This window comes from Chlorocebus sabaeus, chromosome 22, assembly GCF_047675955.1.
Source record: "Chlorocebus sabaeus isolate Y175 chromosome 22, mChlSab1.0.hap1, whole genome shotgun sequence".
NCBI classification, from domain to species: domain Eukaryota; kingdom Metazoa; phylum Chordata; class Mammalia; order Primates; family Cercopithecidae; genus Chlorocebus; species Chlorocebus sabaeus.
The window spans coordinates 23439478-23453672 of NC_132925.1; the positions used below are offsets into that span (position 1 = coordinate 23439478).

The 14195-nt window shown below is 35.3% G+C and overlaps 1 pseudogene; it reads right to left on the minus strand.

The window, feature by feature from the left end:
* Positions 1–4227: 4227 nt before the first annotated feature.
* Positions 4228–5628, minus strand: LOC103228420 (afadin- and alpha-actinin-binding protein pseudogene; annotated as a pseudogene).
* Between the last annotated feature and the right edge of the window lie 8567 nt (positions 5629–14195).

Below are 14195 nucleotides of genomic sequence, written 5' to 3' on the forward strand. Positions count from 1 at the left end.
AGCAATGCAGAGACTTAAAAGTCATGGAGGAATTTCTATATTCCTGAGAGATGTAATGATGTGAAAGTCACTGTTTGTTTGTTTTGTGAGACCTGATTCAGCAAAGTGATGGAGACAGAAGGCTAATTGTAGTGGGATCAGAGTTGAGTAGGAGGTGAGGAAATGGTTGCAGAAGTGATTATGCTTTACAGTATGTGGTTATAAAGGAGAGAAGAGAGGTAAGGAAGCTACTCGAGGGGATGACTGATTAAGACCTTCTTCTTCTACAGTTTGCCTGTATCTATTAAGATGACTTTTTACCTATTAAAATGCATTTTATTTCACACTCTCCAGCTAGTGCATTTGAACAAGTTTGTAGCATCTGATCTTGAGTGAACAGAACCTTGATTATGACTCACAGGGCCACCTGTCAACCCTTAAGAACTTAATGGTTACGTTGTGTAGAATTTCTCATAAAAATAAGTTATCCTTCAACATTTTCCTAGAAAGCACAAATAATTAAATAAATAAAAACACTTCACTTTGTTACTAGCGATGAGGCAGGAGAAGAGGGTCTGGAGTAAGGGAACATAAGGCTTACGCATGCTGACTTTCTAGTACTAAATCAAATGGAAACACTTCAGCTACGACAGAAAATATCCTCTCCAGTTATGGAGGGCTCACACCGAGTAAGTCACTTTGCAACTTTACTTCATCCTCTTCATTTACATAAGATGTAGACCAAATAAACAATGGAAATCTCTAGAGGGTATTTAAACCCCAGAAAATTCTGTAACGGACTCTTGACCCCCTATGCTCAGACCTGCTCCCACCCTGTGGAGTGTACCTTCATTTTCAATAAATCTCTGCTTTTGTTGCTTCCTTCTTTCCTTGCTTTGTTTCTGCATTCTGTCCAATTCTTTGTCCAAGGTACCAAGAACCTGGACACCTTCAACAAGTAATAGATATGAATTTAAACTTGCCTTGAGAATGTTCTTTGTGTAATGCTAACATCCATAGGGTATTTTAGAGCAAGGCAACATTCCAAAACATTGTTCCCTATGCTCTGAGAAGATGTAGAATTATCCAACTTTTTGTTTTAACTAAAGACACCTAAAATATCTGAAATCAAGTTGTCAGTTATCAAGGAAATTGTGTTACTTTGCAATGGTGTCTTTTTAAAAGAGAAGGCTAAAATAATCTAATATTTTCCATTAATGAAATGGAGAAGTTTCAGATTAGCCTTTGAAGAAGACTGTTGCGTGAACAGCAACACACACACACACACACACACAATCTCATCAGGAATTTCAGCAGTAAAAATCACTTCTAAATCAGATTAACCCCAAGTTAGAGGGTCCCATGTTTTTCCAGTATAGACCTAGAGTGAACATTTTGTTTTTGACAGAACACAGTTAGCATGCTCTCTGATATACTAGAGGATTAGAAAGAAATCTCTTGAAAACCGTATTCACTCGTTGTAATATGCAACGATCCTCACCTTATACTCGACTGAGTAACAACTTAGTTGTTGATGTATAGCTGACCACGTGCATTATTGTCTAAATTGGGCACACTGACAATTAAAAGGAATTACATTAACTATTATGGCAAGAAAACAGGGGTAAACTGGGATTTTTCCAGCAATCATTTTAAGTATAGTCACATAAATTATTTATGTACCCCTATTTTCTCTCCTAATGAGTGAACAATAGCAAGCTAAGATAACATCCCTCAGCCTTGGTTTTACGGTTTGTAATACATGCACACTTCCTAAAGTAGTCACGATGATAAAACCTGAAATTTATTAAATAACTTTGAGAATACTAAAAACTCTCTGTATTTGGATTTATATTTGTATATATGTGTTTGTATCTAAACTGCATTTGTTGTTATTTTTATTATTTAAGTGTAAATATTAAGATGGCAGTAATTTATCTTACTCAGCACGGATACTCTGTAATATTTAGCCATTCATTTTTAGATGAATGACAATTTTCTATCACTTTTCTTCTAAATTCTTCACTGTGATCGGGCATAACTTTATCGTTGAAAACTAATTGAATTTTTTATGACTTGCAGTGTCTGAAAACTGGCAGTCCTTTTTTTTTGGAAAAAGCATAGAATTGAAAATATCAGGAAGAAAGAAAAAAGAAGGAATGTGAATTAGAACAAAAAGAGAATATTGAATTAGAACAGTAAGAGAATATTGATCTATTGCTTACTATACCATTTACTAATTTTTGATAAGATATTTGAGAAACATGTTTATTCATTGTTACATGTTCAATACCACGAATGTAAACAATGTTAGATATTTTAAAATGAAAAAGACACAATTTTGTCTCCAGATAATGATCCAGGGTACAATTTTTCCACAAGTTTCTTGAAGAGGGCAATATGTTTCATGACGAAAGGGTTCCATTGTCAAGTAAATCTGAGAAACCTTAATTAAGCAAATGTAAACAGGTTAAAATTTATTTATTTTTTATTGACTTTCTCCTATATGATTTCTCAAAAAGTTTAATGTGTAATGTATGTTGTTAATCTCCAGAGGAAAATGAAGTACGATCATTTTTCAAACTGAGTTAACTACAGAACACACTTTAAAGAATTCTCATTTAATGACTAGCAGTGCCCTTAGGAGTTCTCACTGAGGGCATACAAATCATTTGCCCAGACTTTGAAACTATGGCTGGGTGGAGGAAACCTGGGTCATTTACATTCTGTTTTCTCGATATATAGAAAGTTTAACTCCTTCCATTTCTTATTCTAAGTTATGAAAATATTCAGTTTTATTATTCCTTACCTTTAAATTTGACTAAAAATATCCAATTACAATCTATAAAAACATGCAATCACTACCTATGTGTATTTCCATGACATCCACATATTAGTTGAATAGTACTCAATATATTGGCTATATGTGTCAGCTTCTAAATAAAGCAGGAATATATATTTTATTTTGCAAAGCTTGCAAGTCATCATAGGTCTAAATCTCAGAATATGAAGTGCCCAAATAAAGATACTTTTCAGAGGGATTATTTATTTACGTGTTAGATTTTTATTGCTTGGCATTTCCTACTTTCTTATGCTCTCTCTTATCCTGTAAGAAAGTAAAAGTATGACTGGTGAGATTGTGTTAGCACTCTACAAAATATCTGGCCTTCCATTGCAAAATGTCTTCAGTATCGAAAAAGGAAAGACACATTTTTCCCTGGTAATTATTTAGTAAATCAAGTATTCTCTCTCTGGTATAGACTCTATTGATGCTAAAATTGCTCTTTTTGGACAATGAATCAGAATATACAGGGGTGCTAAAGTATTAATATTTTGGCTATTCCAAGATTATTTTCTTCACGAAGGAGTATAGCGTTCCACAGAGAGTTCTACTTCTTGGGCCACAAGACTGTCCCTTGGTCCTCAAACCCACAGTACCATGGGCTGCAAGAATGGATCAAGTTCTGCTGTGGTCAAGTGTTTTGCAAACATGGCTTTTCACAAGAAATTTAAATTGTTAGTTATTCTGTAGATATATTCAAATCTTCTCTGCTGCCACCTTGGTGTAACAGGTCTTCCTGCCTCTGAATGTCCTCCCCTGAAAGCCAATATACTGCTAAGTTATAAGCAAAGACCTGACCATGTAACCCTCCCCCTTAGCTGTGGTGCCTTCTCATTATCTACAGAGCAATTATATATTAAGGCTTGGCTTATATTCAAAACTTTACTCAGTTTTATATATATTTTTTTTATTAGTAGATATAATTGACTTCAACTTAGAAGTGAAATGTGGTGAATTGGTTAATGAAAAAAAAGTCCAGTCCCCATGTCTAAGGTGAGTCATCTTTTTCTCCATGAGAAATTGTGTTGGTCGGGGAGCATGTAATATGGTAATCTTCCTATGATGCAGGTCTTGATGTCATGCTTCATTTCTGATTTGTAGATTCTCTTTCAAAATGATTTGGTTCAGTTTATTCAGGAATTATATTCAGTATATTTATGGAAATGTGTTCAGATACACAGGAATGCATCTGAAAAGAAATCTTCAGTACAAGGTGAAGCAAGAAGAGATTCAGTAAGTTTAGACACGCAAACTGGAGACCATTACGCACACTCTGAGGTTTCCTTTCCATTGCCTGGAGTGCGCTGTAAGATTGTGCTGATCAGAACTTCCTCAGAAGACACTGAAAAGTGTAACATTTTTTGAGTTCTGGTAGTCAATGGTAATCATACCTAAAAGCTGTTGCTTTAACCAACTGGCTCTTTTTTTTTTTTTCCAAGCACCTTTCTCTCGAAACCTAGGTGAATGGCGGCTTCTGCAAAATTTCATCTTTCTCTCTGAAAATTATTTGTTTGTTCTTTAAAAAGGGGCCCTTTTTTTTTTGTGGCATTCCTTTTCTTCCAAATAACAGTCTCATAGTAGTGAAGTGGTGTCACCATCACAAGCAGCAGTGAGGTGTTGCTGTAAAAGTTGCTGCTGAGTTTTAATCATTTCTTTACATTTCTGAATTTCTAATTTGAGTTTTTCAGCTTCCTGTTCATGGTCTTGTTTTGAGATTAAATCTTCATCATTAAATGTTCTAAATGTACCTTTGAAATGTGGCTACCAAGTTTTTCTCCGTAACTTTTCAAAATTCCCCATTGTTTTCTGATGCTCTTTGTAGGCTGTTCTCTCAATTTCACAGGAAAGGTCCCAGATACTGTCTCTGCTCATTTCCCCAGCATCTCCTTCAGGATCTGAGATGACAGTTCCTGTATTACCATCTTCTCTTTCTCTAGCTTTCTTTTGAGGAGAAAGATGAAAAACCATTTTCTTTTCCATTTGCTGAAGAAATTTCTTCTTTATCAGCATTTTCCATTAGAAATTTTTTGTGACAATATTCATAATGATTCAAGATAATTTTATACATTTCATCTAATTCCTGACTTCTGTCTTACCAGTTTTCCAGAGGCCTCTTTTTCCATCAGCTCTCCCCACATTATTTAAAGTGTCTAAAGCTGTTTTTAATTATTTTTGGTTCATAAAAAGTTGATGTAGACTTTCCCTCAGTTTGTTATAATTGTACTCCTTTCTCTTTATATCATTATAATACTGAATAGCTCAATTTGCAATAATATTTTGTAATTTCTGTACCTCATCTTTCTAATTTTTCAACAGTTGATACAAATTCCTGTTCTTGCATCGTAACTGTCTCTTTCCTGAAGCTCAATCATTTCCCTCTCGGAGGTTTCCAGTTTCATAAGTTTCATGTAGCAGTTCTGTAGGTGGTTCATGTCACCTCCCAGTTTCAGGTTCTGTGTTTCCTGAGCTACAAGGTTCTTCTACTGAAGTAGTATTAGTAGTATTAGTTCATTCATATAATTTAAAAGAGCTGCTATATTTAATTCTCTCTATCTCTTTACCTTTGGATCCTTCACATAATTGAGGAAAGCCACAAGTACTCAATTCTTGATCAAGATAGAAATACTCTGTTAAATATTATTTTTTATGCAGAGGGCACCAACAAAAAATGTGCACATTTTTAAACAAAGTTATTGAGGAACATGGCACTTCCTTGAAGTATAAACTTGATGGTGATTCTTTGCTTCTGAGCTATACTTATACATAGTTTTGCTTTGTGAAGACAGACCTGGCTTTGTAACAGCCATTTGTAACCGACTATAGAGATTGCCAGACTCTCATGGCAATCTCTATAGCCAGGATTCCTGAGGAATTAGTTCAGCAGTGAAACATGTAGTCCAGCTGTTGTCATTCTTTTATGCGGGCATCTCTTCTTACGTTTCCCCCAAGGATTAAGTGAGATAATACATAAAATATTTAGCACACTGCTTGGTTTATGGAACACAAATAATTAATATTAACTATCATCATCATCATCAGGTAGACACAGATCAGCTAGACACAGGGCTGTTTAGTATAAATGACAGGATATTAAAACCTCCACAGCCATCAGAAGTGGCAGTGAGTTGCTGCTGGGTGTCCTAGCTCACCTCCCACAACATTGAAGAGTCAGGAGAAGTGCAATGGGAGGCAGGACCTTGCGCTGGCTGCCCCTCCTTCCAAGCTTTTATTTATTTTAGAAAACAATTACTCCTAACCCAGCTCAGAGGTTTTTTATTTATTTATTTATTTTATTTTTTATTTTTATTTTTTAGACAGTAGCCCAAGGCTGGAGCGCAGAGGCGTGATCTTGGCTCACTGCAACCTCCGCCTCTCAGGTTCAAGCAATTCTCCTGCCTCAGCCTCCCAAGTAGCTGGGATTACAGGCATTTGCCACCACAGCCAGCTAATTTTTGTATTTTTAGTAGAGACGGGATTTCACCATGTTGTCCAGGCTGGTCTTGAACTCCTGACATCAGGTGATCCGCCTGCCTTGGCCTCCTAAAGTGCTAGGATTACAGGCATGAGCCACCATGCCCAGATGCTCTGAGGTTTTTATGTTCTTTCTTTTATCATTCATGCAATCAAAACTTTTCAGTTCATATTATTTATATTTACATTTTTATTCAATGAATGCTCATTGAACATCTCTTTTGTGCCTGGCACTTTTCAAGACACTGAGGATATATTGAGGAACAAAGGAGACAAAAAGGAAGATAAAATCCTCTGGCTTCATAGACTTTAGCTTGTATTGGCATAGAAAAAAAGTAAAACATATAAGCGAAATACATAATGTGTTAGAAAGTAAATACTGCAGATGAAATGTGAGGAATGAGACTGGAGTGCACAAAGAAGTGTTTAAAGGTTGGTTTAATTTTATACTGGGTGGATTAAGATACGTCTCCTGAGATGGTAGCATTTCAGCAAAGCTTGTGGGACAGGTGGAGGAGGGACACATGGAGAAAGCTATATGGCTTTTTAGAGGAAAGGCCAGTGCAAAGGACTTGGGGTGGGAAAAAGGCCTCATATATTTGGGTAACAGCTAGAAAATTAGTGTTGCTACAGAAGGATGAACAAGGAGAGTGCTAAGAAAAGAAATAAGACTCAAGAAGTGAAGAGGACCCAGATAACACAGTGCCCTCTAGGTCGTTAAAGCACTATGGGCTTTTATTCTAAATGAGATAGTAAGATACACCCAATGTGTATATGAGCAGCAGTGAGGACTGTTTTTCTCCACGTATTTATTTTTTCCTGCTATTTTGGTTCCACTAATACTTTTGGTGGGCATTAACTACAGTAGTATGTTTCTCAAGATTAGGTTCTTTGAAGAGGAGATTCATTTCTTGACACATAGTAGGGATTTCATAAAGCATTTACTATATGACTATCAGTCAACACATTTTTATTAAGGGCAATTTCACATATTTAAATATTCAATTACCAAAAATCATGGAGTAACATTCTAATTAGATGCCTAAAAATCAATTGAATGAGAACAAATTGTTTGAAGCATTCTATTTAATGCATTTTATCTGCAGCATTTTTTCCCCAGATATCATACTCTGTTAGGATTAATCATACAACAATCCCAAAGCAGTTTGCACTAGATGAAGTACTTTTAAAACAGTTTGTTGTAAAAATTACAATTTTTTCTGTTATAAATTATTCTAACATCACAAATATGCCCAAAACACATTATCTAATATTTTCACCTATAAACATAAAATTGCCATTTTAGAGACATTTGGAGGAGTGTTTACAGTTAAACTAATTTATTTTTTCACATATCATATTATTTATTTATTTATTTATTTGTTGGTTTGTTTATTTATTTTAAGTTCTAGAACACATGTGCAGAATGTGCAGGTTTGTTACATAGGTATACATGTGTCATGGTGTTTTGCTGCACCTCTCAACCCGTCATCTAGATTTTAAGCTCCACATCCAGTAGGTATGTCCCAATGTTCTCCCACCCCTTAACCTCCACCCCTACGTTTTTCCCCTCCCTGTGTCCATGTAATTCTCCTTGTTCAACTCCCACTTATCAGTGAGAACATGTGGTGTTTGGTTTTCTGTTCCTGTGTTAGTTTGCTGAGAATGATGGCTTCCAGCTTCATCCATGTCTCTACAAAGGGCAGGATCTCCTTCTTTTCTTTGGCTGCATAGTATTCCACAGTGTATATGTGCCATATATTCTTTATCCAGTCAATCATTGATAGCCATTTGGGTTGGTTCCAAGTCTTTGCTATTGTGACTAATGTGGCAATAAACAGACATGTGCATACGTCTTTGTAGCAGAATGATTTATAATCCTTTGGGTATATATCTCGTAAGGGGATTGCTGGGTCAAATGTTATTTCTGGTTCTAGATCCTTGAGGAATCGCCACACTGCCTTCCACAATGGTTGAACTAATTTACACTCCCACCAACAGTGTAAAAGTGTTCCTATTTCTCTACAGCCTCACTAGCATTTATTGTTTCCTGAATTTTTAATAATCGCCATTCTGACTGGCATGAGATAGTATCTCATTGTGGTTTTGATTTGCATTTCTCTAATGATAAGTGATATTGAGCTTCTTTTTCATATGTTTGTTGGCCACATAAATGTCTTCTATTGCGAGGTGTCTGTTCATGTCCTTTGCCCACTTTTTGATGGGGATGTTTGTTTTTTTCTTCTAAATTTGTTTAAGTTCCTTGTAGATTCTGGATATTACACCTTTGTCAAATGGGTAGATTGCAAACATGTTCTCCCATTATGGATGTTGCCTGTTCACTGTGATGCTAGTTTCTTTTGCTGTGCAGAAGAGTTTAATTAGATCCCATTTGTCGATTTTGGCTTTCGTTGCAATTGCTTTTGGTGTGTTAATCATGAAGTCTTTGCCCATGCCTATGTCCCGACCTGAATGGTATTGCCTAGGTTTTCTTCTACAGTTTCTATGGTTTGGGGTTTTACGTTTAAGTGTTTAATCCATCTTGAGTTAATTGTTGTATAAGGTGTAAGGAAGGGGTCCAGTTTCTGTTACCCGCATATGGCCAGCCAGTTTTCCCTGCACCATTTATTAAATAAGGAATCCTCTCCCCATTGCTTCTTTTTGTCAGGATTGTCGAAGATCAGATTGTTGTAGATGTGTGGTGTTGTTTCTGAGGTCTCTGATCTGTTCCATTGGACTATGTATCTGTTTTGGTACCAGTACACGCTGTTTTGGTTACTGTAGCCTTGCAGTACATTTCGAAATCAGGTAGAGTGATGCCTCCAGTTTTGTTCTTTTTGCTTGGGATTGTCTTGGCTATATAGGCTCTTTTTAAGTTCCATAGGAAATTTAAAGTAGTTTTATCTAATTCTGTGAAGAAAGTCAATGATAGCTTGATGGGACTAGCATTGAATTTATACATTACTTTTGGCAGTATGGCCATTTTCATGATATTGACTCTTCCTATCCATGAGCAAAACTGTTTTTCCATTTGTGTCTTATCTTATTTCCTTGAGCAGTGGTTTGTAGTTCTCCTTGAAGATATACTTCACATCCCTTGTAAGTAGTATTCCTAGGTATTTTGTTGTCTTTGTAGCATTTGTGAATGGGAGTTCATTCATGATTTGGTTCTCTGCCTGTTGTTGGTGTATAGGAATGTTTGTGGGTTTTGCACATTGATTTTGTATCCTGAGGCTTTCCTGAGGTTGCTTATCAGTTTAAGTAGTTCTGGGGCTGAGATGATGGGGTTTTCTAAATATACAATCATGTCATCTGCAAACAGAAACAATTTGACTTCCCCTCTTTCTACCTGAGTATGCTTTATTTCTTTCTCTTGCCTTATTATCCTGGCCAGAACTTCCAATACTATGTTGAAGAGGAGTGGTGAGAGAGGGCATCCTTATCTTATGCTGGTTTTCAAAGGAAATGATTCCAGCTTTTGCCCATTCAGTATGATATAGCAATGGGTTTGTCATAGATAGCTCTTATGATTTGGGGTATGTTCCATCAATACCTAGTTTACTGAGAGTTTTTAACATGAACACATGTCCTATTATTACTAATAGCATATGAGTCTGTAGTTTTAGAGAACAAAAGAAACTATTTGTAAGTTTGAACACTTTTCATTTTTATGTTTTAATTGAAAACATTAAAAGAAAAAGGAAACATTTCTCCCTTGGGATTGAAAATAATTAAGAGTTTAAAGTAACATTTAGTAATTAGCTTGGGGGTGACCAGTTCTGAAGACATGTTTTAGTCATTTTTAACTCTCTGACATAGATCTCTGTGATACCTAATATTTGTGCTTGTGTTTCTCTCACAATTAAATCATACATTTAGTCACAGAGTGTATAGCAAGAGAATGTCTGTTATGCCCTCATTCATCCTGTCAACTTCACACTCAGCACATGAAAATGAGAATGGTTGATGTCATTGAAAGTCCAGCAGTGAACAAAACAAAAACAATATGTTTTCATAGAATTTATGATCTAGTGTAGGGAGAAATAAAATATATAACTAAATTATGTAGTACCTTATTTTGGTAGTATGTTGTTAATTATGGAATGTTAGTACAGGTTGGTCCAGGAATTGTTTGCTCCTATAGGGGTTACTAAAGAGTTATAACTTGGATTTGTAAAATGGCTCAGGGTCTTTTCTAAGGCTGGGATTCCCTGAAAATAGAGTCTGAAGCAAAGGCTCACGTGTACTAACCTAATGGGGAGTGTGATCCCTAGGAGCAGGAGTGGGCAAATACCAGAGTAAGTTAGAGAAGGTGAGGGAGACCTAATGTGGGGGTATATTGCTTAACTGGATATTGCCTGATATCAAGAACAACTGATTTCTCCCTTAGTGAAATCATCTTTGGAGAAGCTGTTTAAATGACTGCTCTGTGGACAGTTCCTCCAAAAGAAGAAAGAGAGAAGAATTTATCCAGTGGTTTCTGTATCCAACAGACCAACATTTTCTTGTCATGGTTACTCATGACTTGGTATAAACAGGGAAACCCAGTGCTTGAGGCCAGTGACTTACAGAGTGAGTGGAGTGTAGGCATTATCAGGTAGGTCTGCATCATGATAATGAGAACTCATGTAAAGCCACTCATCAGGACAACTGAAAAGAGACAGGTGAGTCAAAAAATGTCTGAGTTGGTGCTTAAGAGGTATCTGAGATAGCCTTCAACCCTACTTTAACCAGACCCACAGGAGGCTTTATTAGTTTTACATAGATGTGTTTCCTATAAATTTTGCCAAAAACAGGTAAAAGTTAAAACGACTGATCTGTCTCAAGCCTCAATTATTTTAAAATGAAGAAACAGAACTAGAAGAGTAAATTGACTTACTTTCAGCTATATCAATGAACTGTCAGTATTGAGTTCTCCTCAGCAATATACAATTTGGAGTTTACTGAGAATGTGTTCTTCATGAAGTCTTTGTTGTTTGAATGGTTTGTGTATTTCCTATAATATCCATAGATTGTAGGTAAAAAATTTATTCACATTTATTTGTTGCGTCAAGGGTCCGAAGTCTAACGCCTCTTTAGTTTATATGATTCACATAAATTCACTAGGCAAATTCACATGCTAATGTTAATTGTAATTAAGATTTCCAGACTGAAAGTTTGTATTAATTGCACAGAAAGAACAACATTGATTGTTTCAATCAAAATGAAATATTTCCTGCTATCTCCAACTGGACATGAGTTATCTTTATTTCATGTTATTTGCGGGCCAATTGTGGCGTTTAGCTACTTACTTATTAAGAAAAAAATAGAGATCTTGGAGTTGTCTTATTCTTTCTATAAACTTGTGAGCATCTGTATGCTTCAACGGAAGAACAGTGACTAGTGTGGCGGTATACAACACAAGCTTATGTCTCTACACTCCTATTCATACTGCAAATTAAATTATATTGTTTCCCCTGACGCTCTTTTTTTTTTCTTTCTTTCTCTTTTCCTTTTTTTTTTTTTTTTTTTTTTTTCCCGGAGATGGAGTCTCGCTCTGTCGCCCAGGCTGGAGTGCAGTGGTGTGATCTGGGCTCACTGCAAGCTCCGCCTCCCGGGTTCCCGCCATTCTCCTGCCTCAGCCTCCCGAGTAGCTGGGACTACAGGCGTCCACCACTGCGCCCGGCTAAATTTTTGTATTTTTTTTTTTTTTAATAGTAGAGGCGGGGTTTCACAGTGTTAGTCAGGATGGTCTTGATCTCCTGATTTCTTGATCTGCCCGCCTTGGCCTCCCAAAGTGTTGGTATTACAGGCGTGAGCCACCGCGCCCGGCTGCTAACTCTTCTTATTTGTAAAATTGTATAATACACTCAGCACAGGATTCATAAGCAGATCTCATGTATTAAACTGTAGAAAGCCGTTTAATACAAACTTTGGAAAGCATTTGTAATGTGCCGTTTGAATATTAAGTTTCAAAGATAACAGCCTAAATAATATTCCATATAAAATAGATATTTTTGTTTGATAAATTGAGCCAAAGTAATTTAAACAAAACAAAACAAAACAAAAAAACAGTGAGATTAGACCTTGGGCTCTGGTAGTTACTGATTTTTTATTTGGCCAAAATGGAATAAAATTTAAACTTAAAGTTTCAGAAGTATCTTCAAATATCCTCTATGGTTCTGACTGTAAAGCCCCAATTATAATTTAGTTATAAAACCTTTATGTTTTGGTAATCCTTCTGGAACTCTTAGGCAGAATTAAGTATTTTAGTAAATATATAGTGTTTAGTGTATAATTTTAAAAATAGTGCAACAATTATCAGCTAAAAAATACAATTAAGCCATTTTTCAGTTTAAACTAAATATTTAATCAGTTTTATATTTAGACCATTTCTGGTGGATTCTGCAAGTTATCTATATATTCTTTTATTAAAAATAACGATAACTGTATATTTTTATATCTGCCAATTATTCCACATGAATGTAAATATTATACTGACAATCTTAAAATAGATCAATATTTGCTGAATAAATTTCATCTCTTTTCCTAAATTTAGCAGATCTTATTATTATGCAAAATAATGCTCTGCACATATCTATTCCTTCATTTTTTAATTCAATATCAGAGAAATGGTATTTTGGTGATTTAAAAAGTTGTATGTTTTTAAAGAGTATATTCTAATATACTAAGTCAATGGTTTTTTGCTAACAGGTTTCTTGCTAATTTTTTTTTTTAATCTGTACTTAAAAGCAAACAATAAATTAATCAGATTAAACTCTCTTCCTTCTGTCTTTTGGAAAGTTGTGTCGTTTGGAAGGATGTAGATTGCAATAGTCATCTATCAATGAACTACAAATACCAGAATAGAGCAATGGTCTCAAACCTAAACTCTCTACAGATAGACCAGACACAAAAATTTCCCTTCTGGTGGCAGGGCATACATGTGTTTTAAAATCTAATATATCTTTGAAATATTGTCTTTTATTTGCCTACTTGTTATTAATTAAATAACAAACATTTATTGCATATCTACTTCTTGACAAATATTGTGTTAGATATTGTGAATAAAGGTAAATGTGACCAGGGCCTCTGCATCATGGAATTTCTACTCTATACCAGGGACAGAAAAATAGACAAATGGCTGCAATATTGGGTGATAAGTATCATAAAATATTTATCATAAAGGTTCACTTGATAAGTAAAATTCATTTGATTACAAACATTATAAAACAAGATCTTTATAAATAATCTTAAATGTATATTTTTGCTTAAAGCTTTCATAAGGGATGTGTGTGTGTGTGTGTCTGTGTCTGTGTCTGTGTCTGTGTCTGTGTCTGTGTGCATGCACGTATGTTTTCTACCTAGTATGTAAGAATTATTTTCCTGCCTCTAAATGCATACACCTATCTTGGCCCACTCTGTTTTTATTCTTCCTATTTTGAGTGACAAAGGATTCTGTCTATTCTTATCACTCTACTTTTGTTTTGCAACTACCCTTTCTTATATTCTTGCAAAACTCACTCTTTTGTTATCTTCTCTATCTCTTAAATGAAATGTCCACAAACAATTTTTTTTTTGTAAAAGGCTAGATTGTACTTTCCTGTAAAAGGCCAGTATTTTAGGCTTTGTGAGTCATGGAACCTCTTTTGCAACCACTCAACTCTTCCAATGTGGTATGGAAGCAGCCATAGGCCATATGTAGATGAATTAGTTTAGTTGAGTTCCAATAAAACTTTATTTATAAAAACAAATAGTAGCCTGGATTTGTCCCATGAATTGTAGTTTGCTGAGCCTTACTTTAAAGAATAAACTCCTCTGTCTGTTGGGTTACTTTTAACTTTAATCAAATGTATTCTAATATCAACTATCAAAAAAGGAAAGTTTACAAAAAGTGGCCCATGTAACATTAGTTCAATATTTT